Genomic DNA, 21,838 nt, shown 5'->3' with positions numbered 1-21,838 from the left:
ATGCAGATTACATCATGAGAAATGCTGGGCTGGAAAAAGCACAAGCTGGAATCAAGATTGCTGGGAGAAATACCAATAACCTCAGATATGCAGATGACATCACCCTTATGACAGGAAGTGAAGAGGAACAAAAAAGCCTCTTGATGAAAGTGAAAGTGGAGAGTGAAAAAGTTGGCTTAAAGTTCAACGTTCAGAAAACTAAGATAATGGCATCTGATCCCATCATTTCATGGCAAATAGATGGGGAAACAGTGGAAACAGTGGCAGACTTTATTTTTGGGGGCTGTAAAATCACTGTAGATGGTCATTGCAACTATGAAATTAAAAGACGCTTACTCCTTGGAAGGAAAGTTATGACCAACCTAGATAGCATATTCAAAAGCAGAGACATGAGTTTGCCAACAAATGTCCATCTAGTCATGTATGGATGTGAGAGTTAGACTGTGAAGAAATCTGAGCACCAAAGAATTGATACTTTTGGACTGTGGTGCTGGAGAAGACTCTTGAGAGTCCCTTGGACTGCAAGGAGATCCAACCAGTCCATTCTAAAGGAGATCAGTCCTGGGTCTTCTTTGGAAGGAATGATGCTAAAGCTGAAACTCCAATACTTTGGACACTTCATGCGAAGAGCTGACTCATTGGAAAAGACCCTGATGCTGGGAGGGATTGGGGGCAGGAGGAGAAGGGGATGACAGAGGATGAGATGGCTGAATGGCATCACCGACTCAATGGACATGAGTCTGAGTAAACTCTGGGAGTTGGTGATGGACAGGGAGGCCTGGTGTGCTGCAATTCATAGGGTCGCAAAAAGTCGGACACGCCTGAGTGACTGAACTGAACCGAATGGTCTTTGCTTCCTGAGGTAGAAGCTGGTAGAGACTCCCTGCTTCTATTCTGAAAGCAAGTGGCCAGAAAAGCAGAATATAAGAAACATAAAAGCCCAAAAAGAAAACGAGAGTTTTAATTCGATATGTAACTTATTACATTGCAAGTAGGGGAAAAGATATCCAACCAGTCCAATGTCTTCCTCTTTGCTGATTTCAATCCATATACCTTTTCCACTCTGTAATCTGAATCTTCTCTTCGTATGATTTCACATGAACATAATCATGTGTTGACATACACTTGAATCATTCCCACACTTGTCATTTGATAGCTATACAATATTCTCTATAAAGTTCCAAGTCAGATTATATTGGAGGGCCTAAATTCAAAATCAATTGACCAGAAGGCTCATGGAGATGGACAGTGAACAAATAAATTGTCCTAGTGATCAAGGAGGTCTCGTTATAATAATCAGTTAATTAATTAAACAATTCTACTGTAAACTTCCCTGGTGGCTCAAATGGTAAAACATCTGCCTACAATGTGGGAGATCCAGATTCTATCCCTGGGTTGGGAGGATCCTCTGGAGAAGGCAATGGCAACCCACTCCAGTACTCTTGCCTGGAAAATCCCATGGACGGAGAAGCCTGGTAGGCTGCAGTCCATGGGGTCGCTAGGAGTCGGACACGACTGAGCAACTTCACTTTCACTTTTCACTTTCATGCATTGGAGAAGGAAATGGCAACCCACTCCAGCGTTCTTGCCTGGAGAATCCCAGGGATGGGGGAGCCTGGTGGGCTGCCGTCTATGGGGTCGCACAGAGTCAGACACGACTGAAGTGACTTAGCAGTATATTAATCTTTTATCTATCTTCTTTGTGAATTGTAACTTTTATCATTAAAAATATTCATCTTTGTTTCATTTAAAGATAAATAAAATTTAATTTAAAAAAAAAGTAGTTTCACATCTTTATTTAAATTTCTGAAGAGGTGTCTGATGACCTGAAAAGGGATGCATTGTACACATACATGGTATTTGCCTTCCTAGCATCTCTTTTCTATCCACTGGAAACTTTCCCTGATTTTTCCTTTGAGGAACCCAACCTCAAACTATCTGTGTAGACCCAGTAGGGCTGCGATCATAGTGTATCCTCCCTTACATTCCAGAGTTGGGCACATGACCAAGCCTGGCGATCTAGAATGTACAAGCCCACTGGCCACCATAACTAGTTCAGAAAAAGCAAAGTGCTCAACTAGGCAGAAGAGTCTTCCATAGCAGCTGATGTAACTAAGTAACACAAGACAGATGATAAACTTTAAGGATACCAAAATCTTAGAAATATCAGGGATCACTTTTCTCCAGTAAATGGAAAATAAAGCCTGAAAATAAAATCCAGAACTGAGAAAAGTAGGGTTAAGACACAGAGAGAGAAAGAGCCCTAGTGACACTGCATAAGCCCTGGAGTCACTCATACCTAAAGCCAAAAAAGTCCTGTACTTCTCACTTACAAGAGTTAATAAATCTCTCTTTTAGTTAAATTCATTTGAGATTCTGAAATTGGCAACCAAAGACTTACACAGCCTGCAACAATTGAGTGTTCCATATGTAAGATTATTTTAAAGGTACTGTGTCATAGTTTAATGGGCAGTGTCAGTCATTACATATACAGTAGATCTTAAATAAACAAAAATAATTCATGAGGAAGACAATTATGAACTTTCAAGCACCTAGTAGAGACTTAGGGTTTCCCAGGTGGTGCTAATGGTAAAAGAGCTGCTTGCCAATGCAGGAGACATGAGACATGAGTTCAATCCCTGGGTCAGAAAGATTCCCTGGAGGCAGGCATGGCCACTCGCTCCAGTATCCTTGCCTGGAGAACGCCATGGACAGAAGAGCCTGGTGGGCCACAGTACACATGGCTACAAAGTATCAGACACGACTGAAGCAACTTAGCAGCACACACAGTGGAGACTTAACATACATATATAAAATGATGATGTACATTATAATCAATAACATCTTTGATTTTTTAAAAATGTCAATAATAATAATAAATTTGAGTAGATTAAGCTCACCAGCTAAAGAAACTTTAAGGTTGTTAAAAAATAAATACATGTATACTATTTATAAGACAACTAAAACATAGTGATACAGAGAAACAAAATAAAAAGATAAGAAACTAATTAGCTGAAATTAACTGAAAGAAAGCTGGAAAAACCATGAAAGATTTTAATACAATTTCATAATGTATAGGCAACCAACAAAAATAAATTGAAACAATACAATTAACAGTTTTTATCTAAAGGCCACATTAAAAAAAAGAATATATTTTCTTTTCAACCTGACATAAAACATTTTTTTAACTGCCCATACTTTTACCAAGAAAGCAGGCTTCATCAACCAATCAAAAGACAGGGTGATTGAATGTATAAAAAAATAAAAAGGACCCAACTATATGACATCTACAAGAGATTTGTTTCTGATTCAAAGACATACAAGACTGAAAGTAAAGGGGTGGAAAAAGATGTTCTATGTAAATGGAAACCAAAAGAAAGCAAAGGAAACTACACTTATGTCAAACAAAATATATTTTAAACCAAAAACTATAACAAGAGACAAGTAAGATCATTATATAATGATAAAGGGATCACTTCATCAAGAGGATATCACAATTGTAAATATCTATGTACCCAAGATAGGTGAACCTAAATATGTAAAGCAAATATTAACAGATCTAAAGGGGGGAATAGCAATAAAATAGTATAGGGCTTCAATACCCTACTTTCAACAATGGATAGATCATCCAGATAGGAAATTAATGGGGAAATAATGGATGTAAACTAAACATTATATAAGAGAAACCTAATAGACATACACAGAAGAGTCCAACAACAGCAGCAGAATATATTCTTCTTAAGTACACAGGGAAGATATTTTCAGGCTAGATCATGTTAGGTGATGAAGCAAGTTGTAACAAACTTAAGAAAAATGAAATCATATAAAGTATTACCAAGTACCTTTTTGGACCACAATGATACAAAATTAGATATCAATTACAAGAGAAAAACTAGCAAATTCACAAATATATGGAAACTGGAACAATATACTCTTGAACAATCACTGGCTCAAAGAACAACTTTTCAAAAATCAAGAAATAACTTGAGACAAATGAAAATGGAAACAAAACGTATCAGTACTTATGGGTTACAGTTCTAAGAAGGAATTTGTAACAATAAAGTTTTATACTATGAAAAATGAAAAATCCAATATATATTATAACTTTACATATCAAAGAACTAGAAATAGGAAGCTCAACATTAGTAGAAAAAGGAAATAAAGACCAGAATGGAAATAAATGAAATAGAACTAGAAGGACAATGGAAACGATCAATTCAGACAAAGACTACATGAAAATTACAGACTAGTATCTCTGATGTGGAAAATTCTGAAAAAGATGGGAATACCAGACCACCTGATCTGCCTCTTGAGAAATTTGTATGCAGGTTAGGAAGCAACAGTTAGAACTGGACATGGAACAACAGACTGGTTCCAAATAGGAAAAGGAGTTCATCAAGGCTGTATATTGTCACCCTGTTTATTTAACTTATATGCAGAGTACATCATGAGAAACGCTGGACTGGAAGAAACACAAGCTGGAATAAAGATTGCCAGGAGAAATATCAATCACCTCAGATATGCAGATGACACCACCCTTATGGCAGAAAGTGAAGAGGAACTCAAAAGCCTCTTGATGAAAGTGAAAGTGGAGAGTGAAAAAGTTGGCTTAAAGCTCAACAACATTCAGAAAACTAAGATCATGGCATCCAGTCCCATCACTTCATCGGAAATACATGGGGATACAGTGGAAACAGTGTCAGACTTTATTTTTCTGGGCTCCAAAATCACTGCACATAGTGACTGCAGCCATGAAATTAAAAGATGCTGACTCCTTGGAAGGAAAGTTATGACCAACCTAGACAGCATATTCAAAAGCAGAGACATTATTTTGCCAACAAAGGTTCGTCTAGTCAAGGCTATGGTTTTTCTGTGGTCATGTATGGATGTGAGAGTTGGACTGTGAAGAAGGCTGAGCGCCAAAGAATTGATGCTTTTGAACTGTGGTGTTGGAGAAGACTCTTGAGAGTCTCTCCAAGGGACTGCAAGGAGATCCAACCAGTCCATTCTGAAGGAGATCAGCCCTGGGATTTCTTTGGAAGGAATGATGCTAAAGCTGAAACTCCAGTACTTTGGCCACCTCATGCCAAGAGTTGACTCATTGGAAAAGACTCTGATGCTGGGAGGGATTGGGGGCAAGAGGAGAAGGGGACGACAGAGGATGAGATGAGATGGCTGGATGGCATCACTGACTCGATGGACGTGAGTCTGAGTGAACTCCGGGAGTTGGTGATGGACAGGGTGGCCTGGGGCATGCGGCGATTCATGGGGTCGCAAAGAGTCGGACACAACTGAGCAACTGATCTGATCTGATCTCTGATGAACATACATGCAAAAGTACTCAACAAATCATTAGCCAATTGAATTCAACAGTACATTAAAGACTCATACACCATGATCAAGTGGGATTTATTTTGGGGATCCAAGGATGGTTCAATATGCAAATCAATTAACATGATAAACTACATTAACAAAATGAAGGATAGAAACCTTAAGATCATTTTAATAGATACAGAAAAAGCATTTGACAAATTCAAAATCCTTTCACGATCAAAAATTCTCAAAAACTGAGTAATGAAAGAATATACCCAAACCTAACAAAGGCTAATTATGAGAAACCCACATCCAACATCATACCCAAGTAAAAGGCTGAAAGCTTTTCCTTTAAGATCAGGAACAAGACAAGGATCCCCACTCTTGCAACTTTTATTCAACATAGTACTGAAAGTCCTAGCCAGAGAAGTCAGGCAATAAAAAGAAATAAAAGACATCCAAATTGGGAAGAAAGAAAGTAAAATTATCTGTTTATAGATGACACCTATGGAGAAAATCCTTATGACTCCAGCCTACAAACAACAGTGGCAAAAAGAATCCATTACTTATGAATAAATTTAACCAAGGATATGAAAACTATGTACACAGAGGACTTTAAAACACTGACGAAAGAAAACACAATGAATGGAACGATATTATGTGCTCATGGATCAAAAGAATAGTGTTAAAATATGCAAACTAGTCAAACAATATACAGATTCAATGTAATCTCTACCAAAATTCTAGTGGTATTTTTCATAGAAATTGTTTTAAAATCTACATGGAACCACAAAACATCCTGAATAGCCAAAGTATACACAGCAAGTAAAACAAAGCTGGAAGCATCACATTCCATGATTTCAAACCAGATTACAAAGCTGTAATAATCAAAACAGGATGGTACTGGTATAAAAGCAGACATCAATCAATGGTACAGAACAGACAGCCCAGAAATAAACCTATAAATTCATGGTCAATGAATTGACAGTGAAGTCAAGAATACACAATGGGGAAAGGACAGGCTCTTCAGTAAATGGTGCTAGGAACACTAGACGGCCACATGCAAAACAATTAAACTGGACCCCTATGTTATCCTGTATATAAAAATCAACTCAGAATGGATTTAAAGACTTGTGAGTAAGACCTAAAATCATAAAAGATCTAGAAGAAAACATAGGGGGTAGGTTCCTTCATATTTGTCTTGGTAATGACTCTTGTGGATCTAACACCAAAAACAAAGGCAATAAAAGCAAAAATATTTACACAGGTGAGACTAACTAAAAAACTAAAAACTTCTGCATAGCAAAGGAAACCATCAACAAAATGATAAGGCAACCTATGGAATAAGAAAATATTTGCAAATCACATATCCAGTATCAAAACATACAAAAATGATACAACTCAATACCCAAAAAAAGATAAATAACCCAATTTTTAAATGGATAAAGGCTATTTTTAATAGATTTTTTTCCAAAGAAAACATTCAAATGGCAATAGGTGCATGAAATAGTGTTCACCATAACTGATTACCAGGGAAATGCAAATTAAACTCTGAGATATTACCTCACACCTGTTAGCATGGCTATTATTAAAAAGACAAGTAATAACAAATGCTGGTAAGGATGTAGAGAAAATGAAACCCTTTGAAGGAATATAAACTTGTATAACCACTATGGAAAACAGTGTGGAGGTTCTTCAGAAAATTAAAAATAGAACTATCATGTGATCTAGCAATTCCACTTCTGGATATATTCAAAGGAAACAAAAGCTGGTTTGAAACAGTTATATAATGTAGATTTCAACCATATGCCATTCTGAAACAGGGGTCAGAAGGATAAATTAGTAGAACACAGGAGAAACTTCAGGCAGAGAAACTACTCTGCATGATACTATAATGGTCGATACATGACATCATGCATTTGTCAAAACCCATAAAACTTTACTATATAAGTGAACACTAAATGTAAATGATGGACTTTAGTTAATAAATTGTAATAAAACCACCACACTAATTCAAGACATCAATGCCAAAATTACACAAAACTGGGGACTATCTGATAAAGACTTCAAAGAAACTATAATAAAAATGTTCCAGAAAGTAACAGCAAACACTTTTGGAATAAATGGAAAAGACAGATTAGTGTAGCAAAGACATAGAATATACAAAGAAAAAATTAAATAACACTTTTAGAACTGAAAAATACAATGACCAAAACAAAATTTTTTAAACACATGATTGGGTTCAATATGATCACAGAGATGACATGTGAGTCATGGAACTTGATGATGGATCAATAAAAATATACCAACCCGAAAAATAGCAAAATAGAACATGAAAAAAATTGAACAGAATCTCAGGCAATAACAGAACATTTAACAATTCTTCATGATACTGCAGTTCCTGAAGAAGAAAAGTAAAGAGTGTGGTGCAGAAAAATATTTGATAAATAATGGCTGAAATGTCCCAAATTTTATAGATACATAAACCTACAGTTCAGTAAATTCTCCACTGGAATAAACCCAAATAAATCAACGCCCAGACACATACACACAAACTGCTGAAAACTAAAAGAAAAACCTTGAAAGGAGCTAGAGTAAAATAGTTAGTTACAGGGTAAAATGACTCATATTACTGTGAATTTCGCATCAGAAACCCTGAAGACCAGAGGAAAGAGTCACAACCTATTTGAAGTGCTGAAAATAACAGTCAATCCAATATCCAGCAAAAACATCTTTCTGGAATTAAATAAAGACATTCTCAAGTGAGGAGTACTAAGAGTAGCCATAGCCAGCAGATCTGCTATATAAGAATTGCTAAACAAAGATATTCAAAAAAGAAAAGAAAATCATACAAGGAAATGTAGACTGCCAGGAATAAAAGAGAAAAAATAGTAAATATTGGGAAAATGCAATGGATTATTCCTTTCTTCAGTTAAAATGTATTTCATAGTTGAAGCAAAAATTATAATATGGTCTGGAGGAATTTAAATTAGTCTAGATGTAATATATAAGACAACTACAACATATCAAAATGTGTGTGGTTCTGCCAAAGAAGGACTTAGAAACAAATTTAGCACTGAATACTTATACTACAAAAGAAAAATTCAAATAAGTACGTTTCCATCTGACGGAAAAAAGGAAAGAACAAACCAAACCCAAAGCAAATGGAAGAAAGGAGATAAAAACAGAAATCAGTGAAATTGAAAACCGAAAAATACAGTAAAGCCACAAAACCAAGAGCTGTTTCTTTGAAATGACCAATAAAATGATATCAAGACTAACAAAAGAGAAAACAGAGAAAAATGATCCTATACTAGGAATGAAAACAGAATGTCACTATAGAAAACTAGTATTAAAAGTATAATACACAAGTATTATGAACACTCTATGGACAGAAATTTGACAACTTAGATGAAATGAAACTGCTTAAAAATCACAAACTACTAAAAGTTACCTGAAATGAAACAAATTAACCAAACAAGTCCCAGATGAAATCAAGTTTTAAAACAAACACTGTTCAGAAAAAAAGATATCTCTAACCCCAGATGGCTTCACTGTAAAATTCTACAAAACACATGGAAAAGAAGTAACATCAATTCTGTATACTCTTTTCCAAAAAGCAAAAATGGAGGGAATAATTCACAACTCATTTTATGAAGCCAGCATTACCCATAAAACCAAAACCAGACAGAGATAGTAGAGGGGAAAAAAAAGCATAAAGAAAGAAAGAAAAAGAAAACTACTCAGACCAATAGCCTCCTCTCATGTTGATGCAAAATAAAAAATAAAATAAAATAAGTTAGAAATTAATGTCACCTACCATATTAAGAATGTAAAAAAAAAAAACCCAAATGATCACATCAATTGATGCAGAAAAAGTATTTGACAAAATCTATCCATTCAAGATAAAAACTCTCAGACAGTAAAGCACAGCTTCCTCAACTTGAAAAAGAATATCTAGAAACAACATATAGCTAGTATTATTATAAATGATGATAGGCTGAATGTTTTCTCCCTTAAACTGGGAACAGCCAAGGATGTCCACTCTCACCATTCCTACTCAATAAAGTGCTGGAAATCCTAGCTAGTGCAAAACATCAGGAAACAAAAAGTACACACACTGGAAAGGAAGAAATAAAGTGGTCCCTACTCCCAGATGATATGATTAACTATATAGAAAATTTCAAAGAATCTGAAAAAAAAATCCTAGAACTAATAAGCAAGTTTACCAAGATGAGGTCAACAAGCAAAAATCAATTGTATTTTTATACACTAATAATACATAATTGGAAAACAAAATTACAAAAGCAGTATCATTTTCAATAGCATTAAACATTTCAAAAGAAAAGAGAAAAACATATATACAAACATTACATGTACAGGATTGATATGCTAGAAGCCAAAACGGTGATGAAAGAAATCAAAGACCTACAGAAATGGAGAAAGATACTGTATTTCTGAATTGAAAACTCAACATATCTTCAATGTAAACTCTCCAAAATTTTGTCTCTGACAAAAGAGAGGCAAAAATATTATTGAAAACAAGTACAAAAAATATACAACTCTGGCAGAAAATGTGAAAAAGGAAATAGACTTCAAGGGGGAAGGGAACTTCAAATAAACACAATTTGAATACACAGAAACTGTGGAGACAGAATGCAGGTTATAAGAGAATAACAAAGCTAGCAAGATGATCAGATCAGATCAGTCGCTCAGTCGTGTCTGACTCTTAGCGACCCCATGAATCGCAGCACGCCAGGCCTCCCTGTCCATCACCAACTCCCGGAGTTCACTGAGACTTACTGGTATATATTTTCACCATTGTGTCCAAGACTATGGCATATACAAATTCTGATTTTTTTTAATTTACTAAAATCACCACACACAAAATGAGTTCTTATACGATTAGGGAAAAAATCTTATTCTGGATAATGCTGTTAAATCCCTTCCAAATATAAATTCTTGTTAATTGCATATTCAACTTTCACTTCAGTTCAGTTCAGGTCGCTCAGTCATATCTGACTCTTTGCGACCCCATGAACTGCAGCACGCCAGGCTTCCCTCTCCATAACCAACTCCCGGAGTCCAACCAAACCAATGTCCATTGAGTTGGTGATGCCATCCAACCATCTCATCCTCTGTCGTCCCCTTCTCCTCCTGCCCTCAATCTTTCTCAACATCAGGGTCTTTTCAAATGAGTCAGTTCTTCACATCAGGTGCCCAAAATATTAGAGTTTCAGCTTCAAAATCAGTCCTACCAATGAACACCCAGGACTGATCTTTAGGATAGACTGGTTGGATCTCCTTGCAGTCCAAAGGACTCTCGAGAGTCTTCTCCAATACAAAAGTTCAAAAGCATCAATTATTCGGCACTCAGCTTTCTTTATAGTCCAACTCTAACACCCACACATGACCACTGGAAAAACCATAACCTTGACTAGACAGACCTTTGTTGACAAAGTAAATGACTCTGCTTTTTAATATGCTGTCTAGGTTGGTCATAACTTTCCTTCCAAGGAGTAAGCGTCTTTTAATTTCATGGCTACAGTCACCATCTGCAGTGATATTGGAGCCCAGAAAAATTAAGTCTGACACTGTTTCCACTGTTTCCCCATCTATTTGCCATGAAGTGATGGGACCAGATGCCATGATGTTAGTTTTCTGAATGTTGAACTTTAAGCCAACTTCTTCACTCTCCTCTTTCACTTTCATCAAGAGGCTTTTTAGTTCCTCTTCACTTTCTGCCATAAGGTGGTGTCATCTGCATATCTGAGGTTATTGATATTTCTCCCGGCAATCTTGATTCCAGCTTGTGCTTCCTCCAGCCCAGCGTTTCTCATGATGTACTCTGCATATAAGTTAAACAAGCAGGGTGACAATATACAGCCTTGATGTACTCCTTTTCCTATTTGGAACTAGTCTGTTGTTCCATGTCCAGTTCTAACTGTCGCTTCCTGATCTGCATACAGGTTTCTTAAGAGGCAGGTCAGGTGGTCTGCTATTCCCATCTCTTTTAGAATTTTCCACAGTTTATTATGATCCACACAGTCAAAGGCTTTGGCATAGTCAATAAAAAGCAGAAATAGATGTTTTTCTGGAACTCTCTTGCTTTTTTGATGATTCAGCAGATGTTGGCAATTTGATCTCTGGTTCCTCTGCCTTTCCTAAAACCAGCTTGAACATCTGGAAGTTCACGGTTCACGTATTGCTGAAGCGTGGCTTGGAGAATTTGAGCATTACTTTACTAGCATGTGAGATGAGTGCAATTGTGCGGTAGTTTGAGCATTCTTTGGCACTGCCTTTCTTTGGGAGCTTTACTTTGGAGCTTACTAATTATTAGAGTATAATCAGTTATCTTCAAACTCTTTTAGTAATGAAATGTTTCTTTTCAGCCTGATAAAAAGATTAGAACAATGCAGAATGCTCAGGTTGAAACATGGGTGGAGGGACCAGAGCCCCTACTCCATTTACCTGTATATTTGGGTTCCATAGAGACCAGTATGAAGACCTAACAGGTGACTGATTAGTCATTTCCTGACTTTGTTTATAATACCTCTAGTTATATTTGTAACATGTTCTTGAATATCTGCTAGATTTTCTTTTTTTTTTTTTTCTCTCTTTTCTCTAAGGAAAAAAAACACAACACTAGCAATCTGGCCGTATCAAATTCTATCGTTTTATTTTCACTTGGTTTTATCTTGTCTAGTTCTCGTAATGATATTTTACTGTAGAAAATAAGATAATTTTTTGAAATGCTCATCTTACTCTTTGCTTACACGTGCATGAAAAAACTTGATTCTTTAATATCTTAATATTTTATTGTTTTCAAGTATTTCTCTTTTGGCAAGTAGTTATGGGGTTTTGGTCAATGATATTTTTTAATAGATTTCAGACAGTTTTTTGTCTAGTGTGGTAACTGGCAATTGTACTGCAGTCCATGGGGTCACAAAGAGTCGGATACAACTGAGCGACTGAACTGAACTGTACTGAACTGATTATAATACAATTATGATATGAGGACAAGATGGTTGGACAGCATCACCAACTCAATGGACTTGAGTGTAAGCAACCTCTGGAAGATGGGAAACGACAGGGAAGCCTGGCATGCTGCAGTCCCTAGAGTCTGCAAAGAGTCGGACACGACTGAACAACAAATAACAAGTTATAATACAACACTCTGCAAATTTATATTATTGTTATTCTTTTCTGCTCCCCTTCACTAATTATTTACTGGTTGTGGTATATATTACACATTTTATCTTATAATAGACTATCTTTCAATCCATTTATTTCTCACTCCACACTGATATACTCTAATTCAGATGTTTTCCTTATTATTAACTAAATACATTTTGAGCTTGCCTGATGAGTTGATACATAACAACTTTTCTGTTTAACTCGTAATCCTGTAAGTCCTAACCACAGTTCTTGAATCTATTTTAGAAATGCAAAATGTATTATAAAATTATGTCCATAACTCCAGTTTTCACTCAACTTTTTACTTTGTATCATCAATCTTTTCTCAATATTGTAATTCATTTATCTCTTGGAAGTCTTATTCACTTACATACTTTCAAGTCTACTTTATCTTTGTGGTAATCTATTATAAAATCATTTCAGACTTCCTAAATCCTCAAATGTTTCCTTCTCTCTTAAGAGGAATTCAGTTTGGCCAAATAGTATACTGGAATGATAGCCATATTTCTCTTAGCTCTCTTTCTATTGTCAGTCTATGAATTAAGGGCTGAAGTAGTTATTGAACTCCCTTCCTGAAATTATATATTTTATGTTTAAAAAGCTACTATGTAAGAGTTTTGGCTCCACTCTCACTTTTTGAAACACTAATATTCATGATGAAATTAGGTTTCAAATAAGGGAAATCTTCCTTATATCATTCCACATGGTCTCTATTTTGCAAGTCTTTACATTTTCATACAATATTCTTATTCTCCAAAAACATACTAAATAAACAGATAATAGAACCATTATGTTTTTCTTCTTGATGATCTCTTTACATCATTTTTCTGTGGCTTAGATTTATTTTGCTTGCTTATTAATAGCAGAACTAACTCTTTGTTCAGCTGGGTCAATTCTTTCCTTAAAGCCTTTATCCATGTTTTAGTATCTCTCACCATCTTTCAGGATTTCACAGATTCTCAGGGTCAGAAGAAATTTAAAGGTCCTTCCCCAACCAAAAACCTCTTATTTTTAACATAGATTCCATAATGCATTCAATTTAAAGTAGTTAATTTCAGAACATCTGTACTTGCTCAAATGTTTTCTACTAGAATGAAAATTCTAGTCTCATGGAAGTCTTACAGCTTTTCTTCTTCCCCTTTTCATCACACAACAATGGTCTGTTAGATATGCAACTTTGTTTGACTTTCTTTTTTTTTCTTGAACCTTTTTTTTTTCAGTTTTATTTATTTATTTATTTTACTTTACAATATTGTATTGGTTTTGCCATACATTGACATGAATCCGCCATGGGTGTACATGTGTTCCCCATCCTGAACTCACCCCCCCACCACCTCCCTCCCCATCTCATCCCTCTGGGTCATCCCAGTGCACCAGCCCCAAGCACCCTGTATCATGCGTCAAACCTGGACTGGCAATTCATTTCACATGTGATAATTCACATGTTTCAATGCCATTCTTCCATATCATCCCACCCTCACCTTCTCCCACAGAGTCCAAAGGACTGTCCTATACAACTGTGTCTCTTTTGCTGTCTCGCATACAGGGTTATAGTTACCATCTTTCTAAATTCCATATATATGTGTTAGTATACTGAATTGGTGTTTTTCTTTCTGGCTTACTTCATTCTGTCTAATAGGCTCCAGTTTCATTCACCTTATTAGAACTGATTCAAATGTATTTTTTTAATGGCTGAGTAATATTCCATTGTTTATGTATCACAGCTTTCTTATCCATTCGTCTGCTGATGGCATCTAGGTTGCTTCCATGTCCTGGCTATTCTATGGCTTTCTTTTCATTTGTCTTGAAATGTATTGTGTGGGGATTGTTCAGTGGGTTTTACTACTTTTCCTTCTACCATCCTCCTAACACTTTGTAAGACAGAAGGTTTATATAACTAATATTCCATCCTCAACTGTAATACAGTACTCACATTTGATACTGGAAATCTATGTCAGAAGTGTAACACATAATCCTTTAATAGAAACATGATGAAGTGTAATGAAGAGCATTTTTCTTCACATTCTCCAGAAACTGAAATTAATAACTATCACCAAAAGTGCTCAGTAACATGCCCTCTAATGCAATGTTATACTTCGTTCATTCTTTTCCTTGCTATGTATATACTGGCAAGAAAAAAGTATCAAAGCATGAAACTAGCATTACAATATCTAATAAGTATCACTTCTCCATTAAAAACATAAAGATTTGCCTGTACATGAAATGTCATAGTTTTTTCATAGAATCATCTATGGGTACATGATAAATATTGGTGTATAATAATATGTTGGTGATGGACAGGGAGGCCTGGTATGCTGCAATTCATGGGGTCACAAAGAGTCGGACACGACTGACCGACTGATCTGATCTGATCTGATAATAATATGTTGACTGAATAATTTTTTTAAACTATACTTACATTATAAATATTTTGGTATATGAACAAATTCTATAAAGAAACATATTCTTTATCAACATTTCACTTACCCAAGTATTTGGGTTTTTTTAATTTTCTTAAAAGACTTAGTTTCCTAAATAGTATATCTTTTAATTATTACCCAATGGAAAAAAGACATGCCAAAAACAATTCAATATTTGTAAAAAAATCTATTTTCACATGATGCTTATTAAAGTCTGTCATAGGGATTTAAAGAGGCTTCTTTTGATCTCCTTGTTGCTTATTACCCTCAAAACAAATGCATAATATCCCCATAAACTCGACATACTTATTTTTTTTTGACATACTTATTTTTAAAAAGCAGAAAAATCTAATCTTTCCCATCAGTTTGTATACACTACTGATTGATTATTCTCACGTTTTTTTTCATAAAAATATTGTTTGTTCTAGGTACATTTTTAGTATATGTATTTTTTCCAGTTCTTAACATTAGATTTACTATAAATATCAGATGTACTTTCACAGATTTTGTGAAAATATTAAAAACATATCACGAATGCTCTACACCTCAAGTTGTCAATCTGAATGAAAATGACACTATTATCAGCATCAGCGCTAACATATTTCTTAAATTAGCTGCCAATACTATCAATTAAATATTTCAGTTACTTTAGAAATGAGCATGTCACAGGCATGTCATTTGTCACTATTTTCTCTGGCTAGTAATAAATTCAGAGTGTTCTTTGACAAAAGACACCAACCAGGAGAGCAGAGAGACCCGAGTTCAAATGGAGATGGAAGACAATTAGACAAATTACTTAAAATTCCTAGGCCTCAAAACTGCCTTGTCAAGCTGCTGGGAGAATTAAATGAAATAATCCATATGAAGCATTTAACACAGAGCTTGGCACACACTGAGTAAAAGATTCTATTAGTAGTGGATGAGGATGAAGATTTCCTAAAAAAGGTTTCAGAAACTATGCCTGGCAGCATGCCCCAGACACATATGACTCATCTGCTAGTCTTTACCAGGGATTCTTGCTTTCATTCCTTTTCACTGCTCTGTGTCTTGTGTTCACGGCCTCCACGGTGAGGCTTTGGTTAACACCACCTCTGTGAATTTCATTAGGTGGCCTTCAGAACAGCTACAATGGATGCTAAGCTAAGCCTTCCACGAGCCTCTTTCACACATGTTGTAGCTTCCGATTGCTCTTGCTTGATATAAATTGCGGGAAGCTGCCTTTACTCCACACTAAGCATAGGAGAGAAAAATGGCCAGTGTCTCTGGGGAATAATTAACAAAAGACAGTTTGTTTCATCTTCATGATAAAATACAGCATTCCTATTAAAAGGCAAATTCATCATTCCCAAAAGTTAAATAGAATGGCACTTTAAAAGTAATTCCAGCTGATTAAATTTAGGGTTCTGAAAAAAAATTAATTCATGAATATACTCTGAATCTTTCATTTGATTTTAAAATGTATAAATGTTCATTTAACTTTGAGCCCTTGCCTCTCAGTGTTCTATTCTGAGCTAGTCAAACAAGTGGTAGCAGGCATGCTGGGCTCAATAATACTGCCTCTCATATTTAAATACTCTTTTTCACTTGGATTGCAAATTAAAGACAGTCTCCTGAACACTGACACATTTTCAATGATTGATTTTGCAAAACGTGTTGATTTTTCCTACACTGTTTTGCCTCTGTGTGTGTCAACTTTGGCCTTCTTTTCTTGCTCCTTTGCAGCACTGCTGTCTCTTTGAAGCCATTGTCTGTCTGATATTAAAAATGTACATTAAACCTCATGACTAATTACACAGAAAATTCCTGATCTCAAACATAAAACACCCATGCCCAGAAACTATAACAAAAGCTTCTGACTACGTACAAAACTCTTAATCAAATCTTTCATTCACTTGGATTAATAGAAATACCAACAATTTATTTTCCATTAAAGTTGTGTTTACATTCTTTGAAAAGTAGATTTTTGAAATATATTTACATGCCTATAAGTCAATCCATTTAACATTAAACCCCATCTATTTTCTCCACAAAAGTTTATACTTGCTGTTAAGGCTACTTCAATTAAGTGCTACTCTGTAGAACTGTTTCATTCTAAACACAAAACTTAATGTTTAATCTTAATGTCCATTTTTTTTAACTCTCTCTGTGCTGTGCATTAGCAAAGTAGACTCCCTCAGTAAATCCTATAATCTATGGATTAAGTACATGGCTTCTTATATTTAAAAAACATACTTGGAAAGAGAATGAACAGAAACTTATATCCCCTCAAGCTCCCCAAGATAAATAAAATAAGGCCTCTAACTCTAAAAACACAGAACCTTACACACATGCCACATGTTATAATACCAACAGCACAAAATTTCATCACAGATAAGTCAACTGTTGGGAAAATCATTTTTCCCCAACAGACTAGTTTTAATTTAACCAATCATTTTTTAAGCTATTATGTATCGGGCCTTGTCGAAGCATTCTGAGAGAAGGCCTACAAGGAGTTTATAATCTAGTATTGGTGGAGGGTAAACAGTTTACAAATGGCAATCACAGGAAATAAGATAAGCACTGCGAAAGGACGTATTACAAGGAAGGAACAAAGAGCAAGCAAGAAAAGTGGTGGCTACTCCCCTGCTTGCCTCGTTAGCGTGTTAGAATTTTCATAAGGCCTACCAGCCATCATTTGTTTCCACCAGTGATCCTAGCAACAGACTCCCCTAGCTCTCAGTCTACTCAGTCTATGGACTCTGCTCAATTCGGCTGCTGTTTGCCTTTTTGTAAGACCAACTCGCCTCCGTCCCTAGTTGTTCATCTCATGCAGTTACCAACTGCAGTAAATGCATCACATGCCACCACATGACTATTTTAGGAAATCCTGCAGTGTACCAACTGGCTAGGGCAACCCTGGGCATGAAATTTTAGTTGCCTGAAAACGATGTTTCCGAATGGAAAGATGAGAGGAGGAGGAGAAGGGAAGTAGCCATACTCCTCTTACATGGCCATGATACCTAAGCAGAGCAAGTTGGAGTAAGGTCTGCACGAGCCAAAGCTTAGAATTTCATTGCTTTTGTTGGCTCATGTCACTTCTTTAATTAATGTCACTTTCTCTGGTTTAATATCAGAGCAAGTGACAAGAGTGCTTCTGGATGAATTGTGTTTTCTGAGGACTGTATGGCATACTCTCCCGCAGTCTGACGGAGGGACGTGCCAGCTTTACTTGGCAGTTACAATGCACCAGCTTTAGTTTTAGTAGTTTAATTTGTGGCAGTTATATGTTTTGAATACGTTGAAGTATTCACAATGGTCTCATGGAATCTGCTCCATAGATAAAGTTTACACAGTGGAAAAGAAAAAGCAATGGCTATAAGGCGATTACAAAAAGCTTCTCTTGGCCACAGCTGGTCTTATAGGCATTCTTGTAAATTTAAGAGCATTTAGAGAATACAATTAAAGTGATCACAAGAAATGATGCCCTTTTTTTTTCATTTTTGCCCAGTTCTGTAGCTGGTGTGAGACGATCATAAGGAATATGATATTTAGAACTCAATTTTATGCAAAATCCATTATTCAAGAAGGGAAGTTTATATACATGATAGACATGCAATGAAATAAATGTTAGAATAGGAAGCTTTGTTACTTATGCATTAAGTCGGTTCTAACGTTTTGGTAAACTAACTTTTTATTGATATAAAATTCAAAAAATTTTCTGCATTTAGAGAAAGGACTAAACTTTTCCCTTTATTAAAGATCTTTCTGTTTCAGATTGAAGTAATCTGAAGGTTTTTAATTTGGAGTTTTTCCCTCATCTCCTTTATACACTTTTGTGAAGCCTCATCGGCTCATGGTGAGAGCTGCCACCAAGGAGTTCTTCCAAACTTTACCTGCCCTTTCTAAATTTAGGGTTCTTTACTGCAGCAGGTTGAAGATCTGGCTTTGAATGCACCTGGCTCTGCTGGAGAACAGAAATATTCATCTCCACTGAATGCATGCTGCTTAAGTGCTGGAGGCACTTGCAGGAGAGTAACTCTCACTGGAAACTTCATTACAATACTTTTCTCTTCCCTACATGATGTAGTAATTCTCATTCACCAAAGATAGAATTTTGCTTGACACTGCCACAGGAGCTCCTGTTTGACTTTCAAAATTAATCAACCTCTAAGCTGGAGTAGAAATGGCATGTCCTTTAACCTTAAGCACAAAAAGCTCTCAACAGACTGCAGTTTTTATATCCCTGGATGGGAGTTTGGGCCCCTGATACTTAAACTTGATGCACATACTGGGTTTCTGGCATGCTTTTGCCCATACCCATCTGCTTGGCTGGCACTGTGCCCATTCAGAAGGTGTGATGCCAGTTTCAATAGGGCATAGGTGCCAATCAAAGATGGGCTTGGAGGGGCAGCATGCAGAACGCAGCAAAAGTCAGCTCTTCTGCCAGAAGATCCTCCTGTTATCATATAATGCCAATGAAGGGCCACATGCCTCATTGCCTAGGATCACACTGCATCTGTAGATGTTTCTGGCCTTCAATGGATATCTTTCTACAGAATCTTTTCCCTCAAGTATTACTTGATTCGAGATGTTAAAGCAAAGTCTTCCTGACTAAATGAAGTCAGGACGACTGTCTTTTTCCCTTTTAAAAGAATGGAAACCTTCAAAAATTTTCTTGAAATAATTGCTGAGTTTTATGTCCTTCCTCTTAAAATGCCCTTTCATGTAGAAAATTGCATAATATACTCAGTTCATGTAATGGAGTTACAAGGGACAAACATTCTGAAGATGCACGAACTGCAAAACCAAGTATGTAAGCAGTATAGGATCCATGAACATTTTTGAATCATCGTTAAGTGAGGAGGGTGAACAAATTTTCATCATCCAAATAGCTAGTTTCTAGTGAATACTCCTATTTAGAGCTTTAGAGTTTCTTAATTTTCTTCTCATTTATTTTATAAACATAGATATTCCTGTTTCTTAAAGAAGACTACTTCTTACTCTTCTTCCATACCTAAAGAAAAAAGCCTAAAACACTTCAGAAGCTAAACTCCATTCATATTTCATAAGGAAGCCAGAAGCTCCCGAAAGTTGAGAGTTTTGTGTGTGTGTGTGTGTGTGTGACAATACAGGTGAACTTATTTCATGAAGAAGAAACTTCCCTATAGCGATAGGCTTCAAATTTAAAAACCTTGACCACTGAAACCATTGTAAGATAGTAACAGGTGCAGTGGAAGAGACATAATGCATAAATTATTGAAGAACAGAGCAGTTTGTAAATCTTCCCTTAAAGCAAAAGAGTTTGACAGTAGAATACTGAGAATGAAGACCCATAATATAAAATATGTTAAAAAGATCGGACACTTACAAAAATGAAAAAGACAAGCAAAGACTAAGTGAACCTTAGGAGAATGCTTCCTTTTTATACAAAGAATCCAAACGTTTGCAGGTATTTAGATTCCTTAGCCGGAGAAGGCAATGGCACCCCACTCCAGTACTCTTGCCTAGAAAATCCCATGGACAGAGGAGCCTGGTAGGCTGCAGTCCCTGGGGTCTTGAAGAGTCAGACACGACTGAGCGACTTCACTTTCACTTTTCACTTTCATGTATTGGAGAAGGAAATGGCAACCCACTCCAGTGTTCTTGCCTGGAGAATCCCAGGGACGGGGGAGCCTGGTGGGGGGCAGTCCATGAGGTCGCAGAGTCAGACACGACTGAAGCGACTTAGCAGCAGTAGCAGCAGCAGATTTCTTAGCTGGTAATTAAATGAACACTGTGCTTTTAAAACTCAAAATTAACAGCCAATGGTCAGCACATACAAAATTAAAATACAACTTCTAGGAAATTTAAATTCTTATGAAAGGTACAACACATTTATTAAATTCACAAAATCCCAAGCAATCTCTTCATCTGTTGAGATTATACCAACTGCTGCTGCTGCTGCTGGTAAGTCGCTTCAGTCGTGTCCGACTCTGTGCGACCCCATAAACAGCAGCCTACTAGGCTCCCCCATCCCTGGGATTCTCCAGGCAAGAAGACTGGAGTGGGTTGCCATTTCCTTCTCCAATGCATGAAAGTGAAAAGTGAAAATGAAGTCACTCAGTCGTGTCCGACTCTTCAAGACCCCATGGACTGCAGCCTACCAGGCTCCTCTGTCCATGGGATTTTCCAGGCAAGAGTACTGGAGTGGGGTGCCATTGCCTTCTCAGGATTATACCAACTATTACCTCTTAAACCTTCAGCTGGGAACTAATTTATCTTATATACAACAGTTTCTAGTACAAGTTATCCTTATTTCATATTTATTTCCTTCTTCTCACCTCCAGGGTATCATCTGCAAAATTTCCTAGTAACTATTGTGGTGGGGGGAGAAGGCAATGGCAACCCACTCCAGTAATCTTGCCCAGAAAATTCCATGGGCAGAGGAGCCTGGTAGGCTGCAGTCCATGGGGTCGCTAAGAGTCAGACACGACTGAGCGACTTCACTTTCACTTTTCACTTTCATGCATTGGAGAAGGAAATGGCAACCCACTCCAGTACTCTTGCCTGGAGAATCCCAGGGACGGGGGAGCCCGGTGGGCTGCCGTCCATGCGGTAGCACAGAGTCAGACACGACTGCAGCGACTTAGCAGCAGCAGCACTGTGGTGGGACCACAATGTTGCACTGTGTTAGGTCAGATTAACTGCCTATCTCAAAGTGTTCTCTATAACACACTGCCAAAATAACATTTAACACAGCAATATATTATGAAGCAATGCATGTTTTAGTAACTTTATTTTGTTGCTGGCATTATCGTTAGGCTCTTCAGAACATAACTCAGCATACCTTAAAAATCAATCCATTCTAGCTGACTAGAAAGTTGTTATTGTTTAGTCACTAAGTCGTGTCTGACTCTTTGCGACCCCATGGACTGTAGCCCGCTAGGCTC

General features: G+C 36.7%; 1 protein-coding gene across 8 annotated transcripts in view; it reads right to left on the bottom strand.

The window, feature by feature from the left end:
* VRK2 (VRK serine/threonine kinase 2) overlaps positions 1–21,838 on the bottom strand; it is a 108,342-nt gene that overhangs the window by 78,914 nt on the left and 7,590 nt on the right. The gene's annotated exons all lie outside the window — the stretch shown is intronic.

The sequence above is a fragment of the Bos indicus genome, chromosome 11, assembly GCF_029378745.1.
Source record: "Bos indicus isolate NIAB-ARS_2022 breed Sahiwal x Tharparkar chromosome 11, NIAB-ARS_B.indTharparkar_mat_pri_1.0, whole genome shotgun sequence".
NCBI lineage: Eukaryota > Metazoa > Chordata > Mammalia > Artiodactyla > Bovidae > Bos > Bos indicus.
Note: the sequence above shows the minus strand (reverse complement) of the source record. Positions and strands in the feature narration are given on the sequence as shown.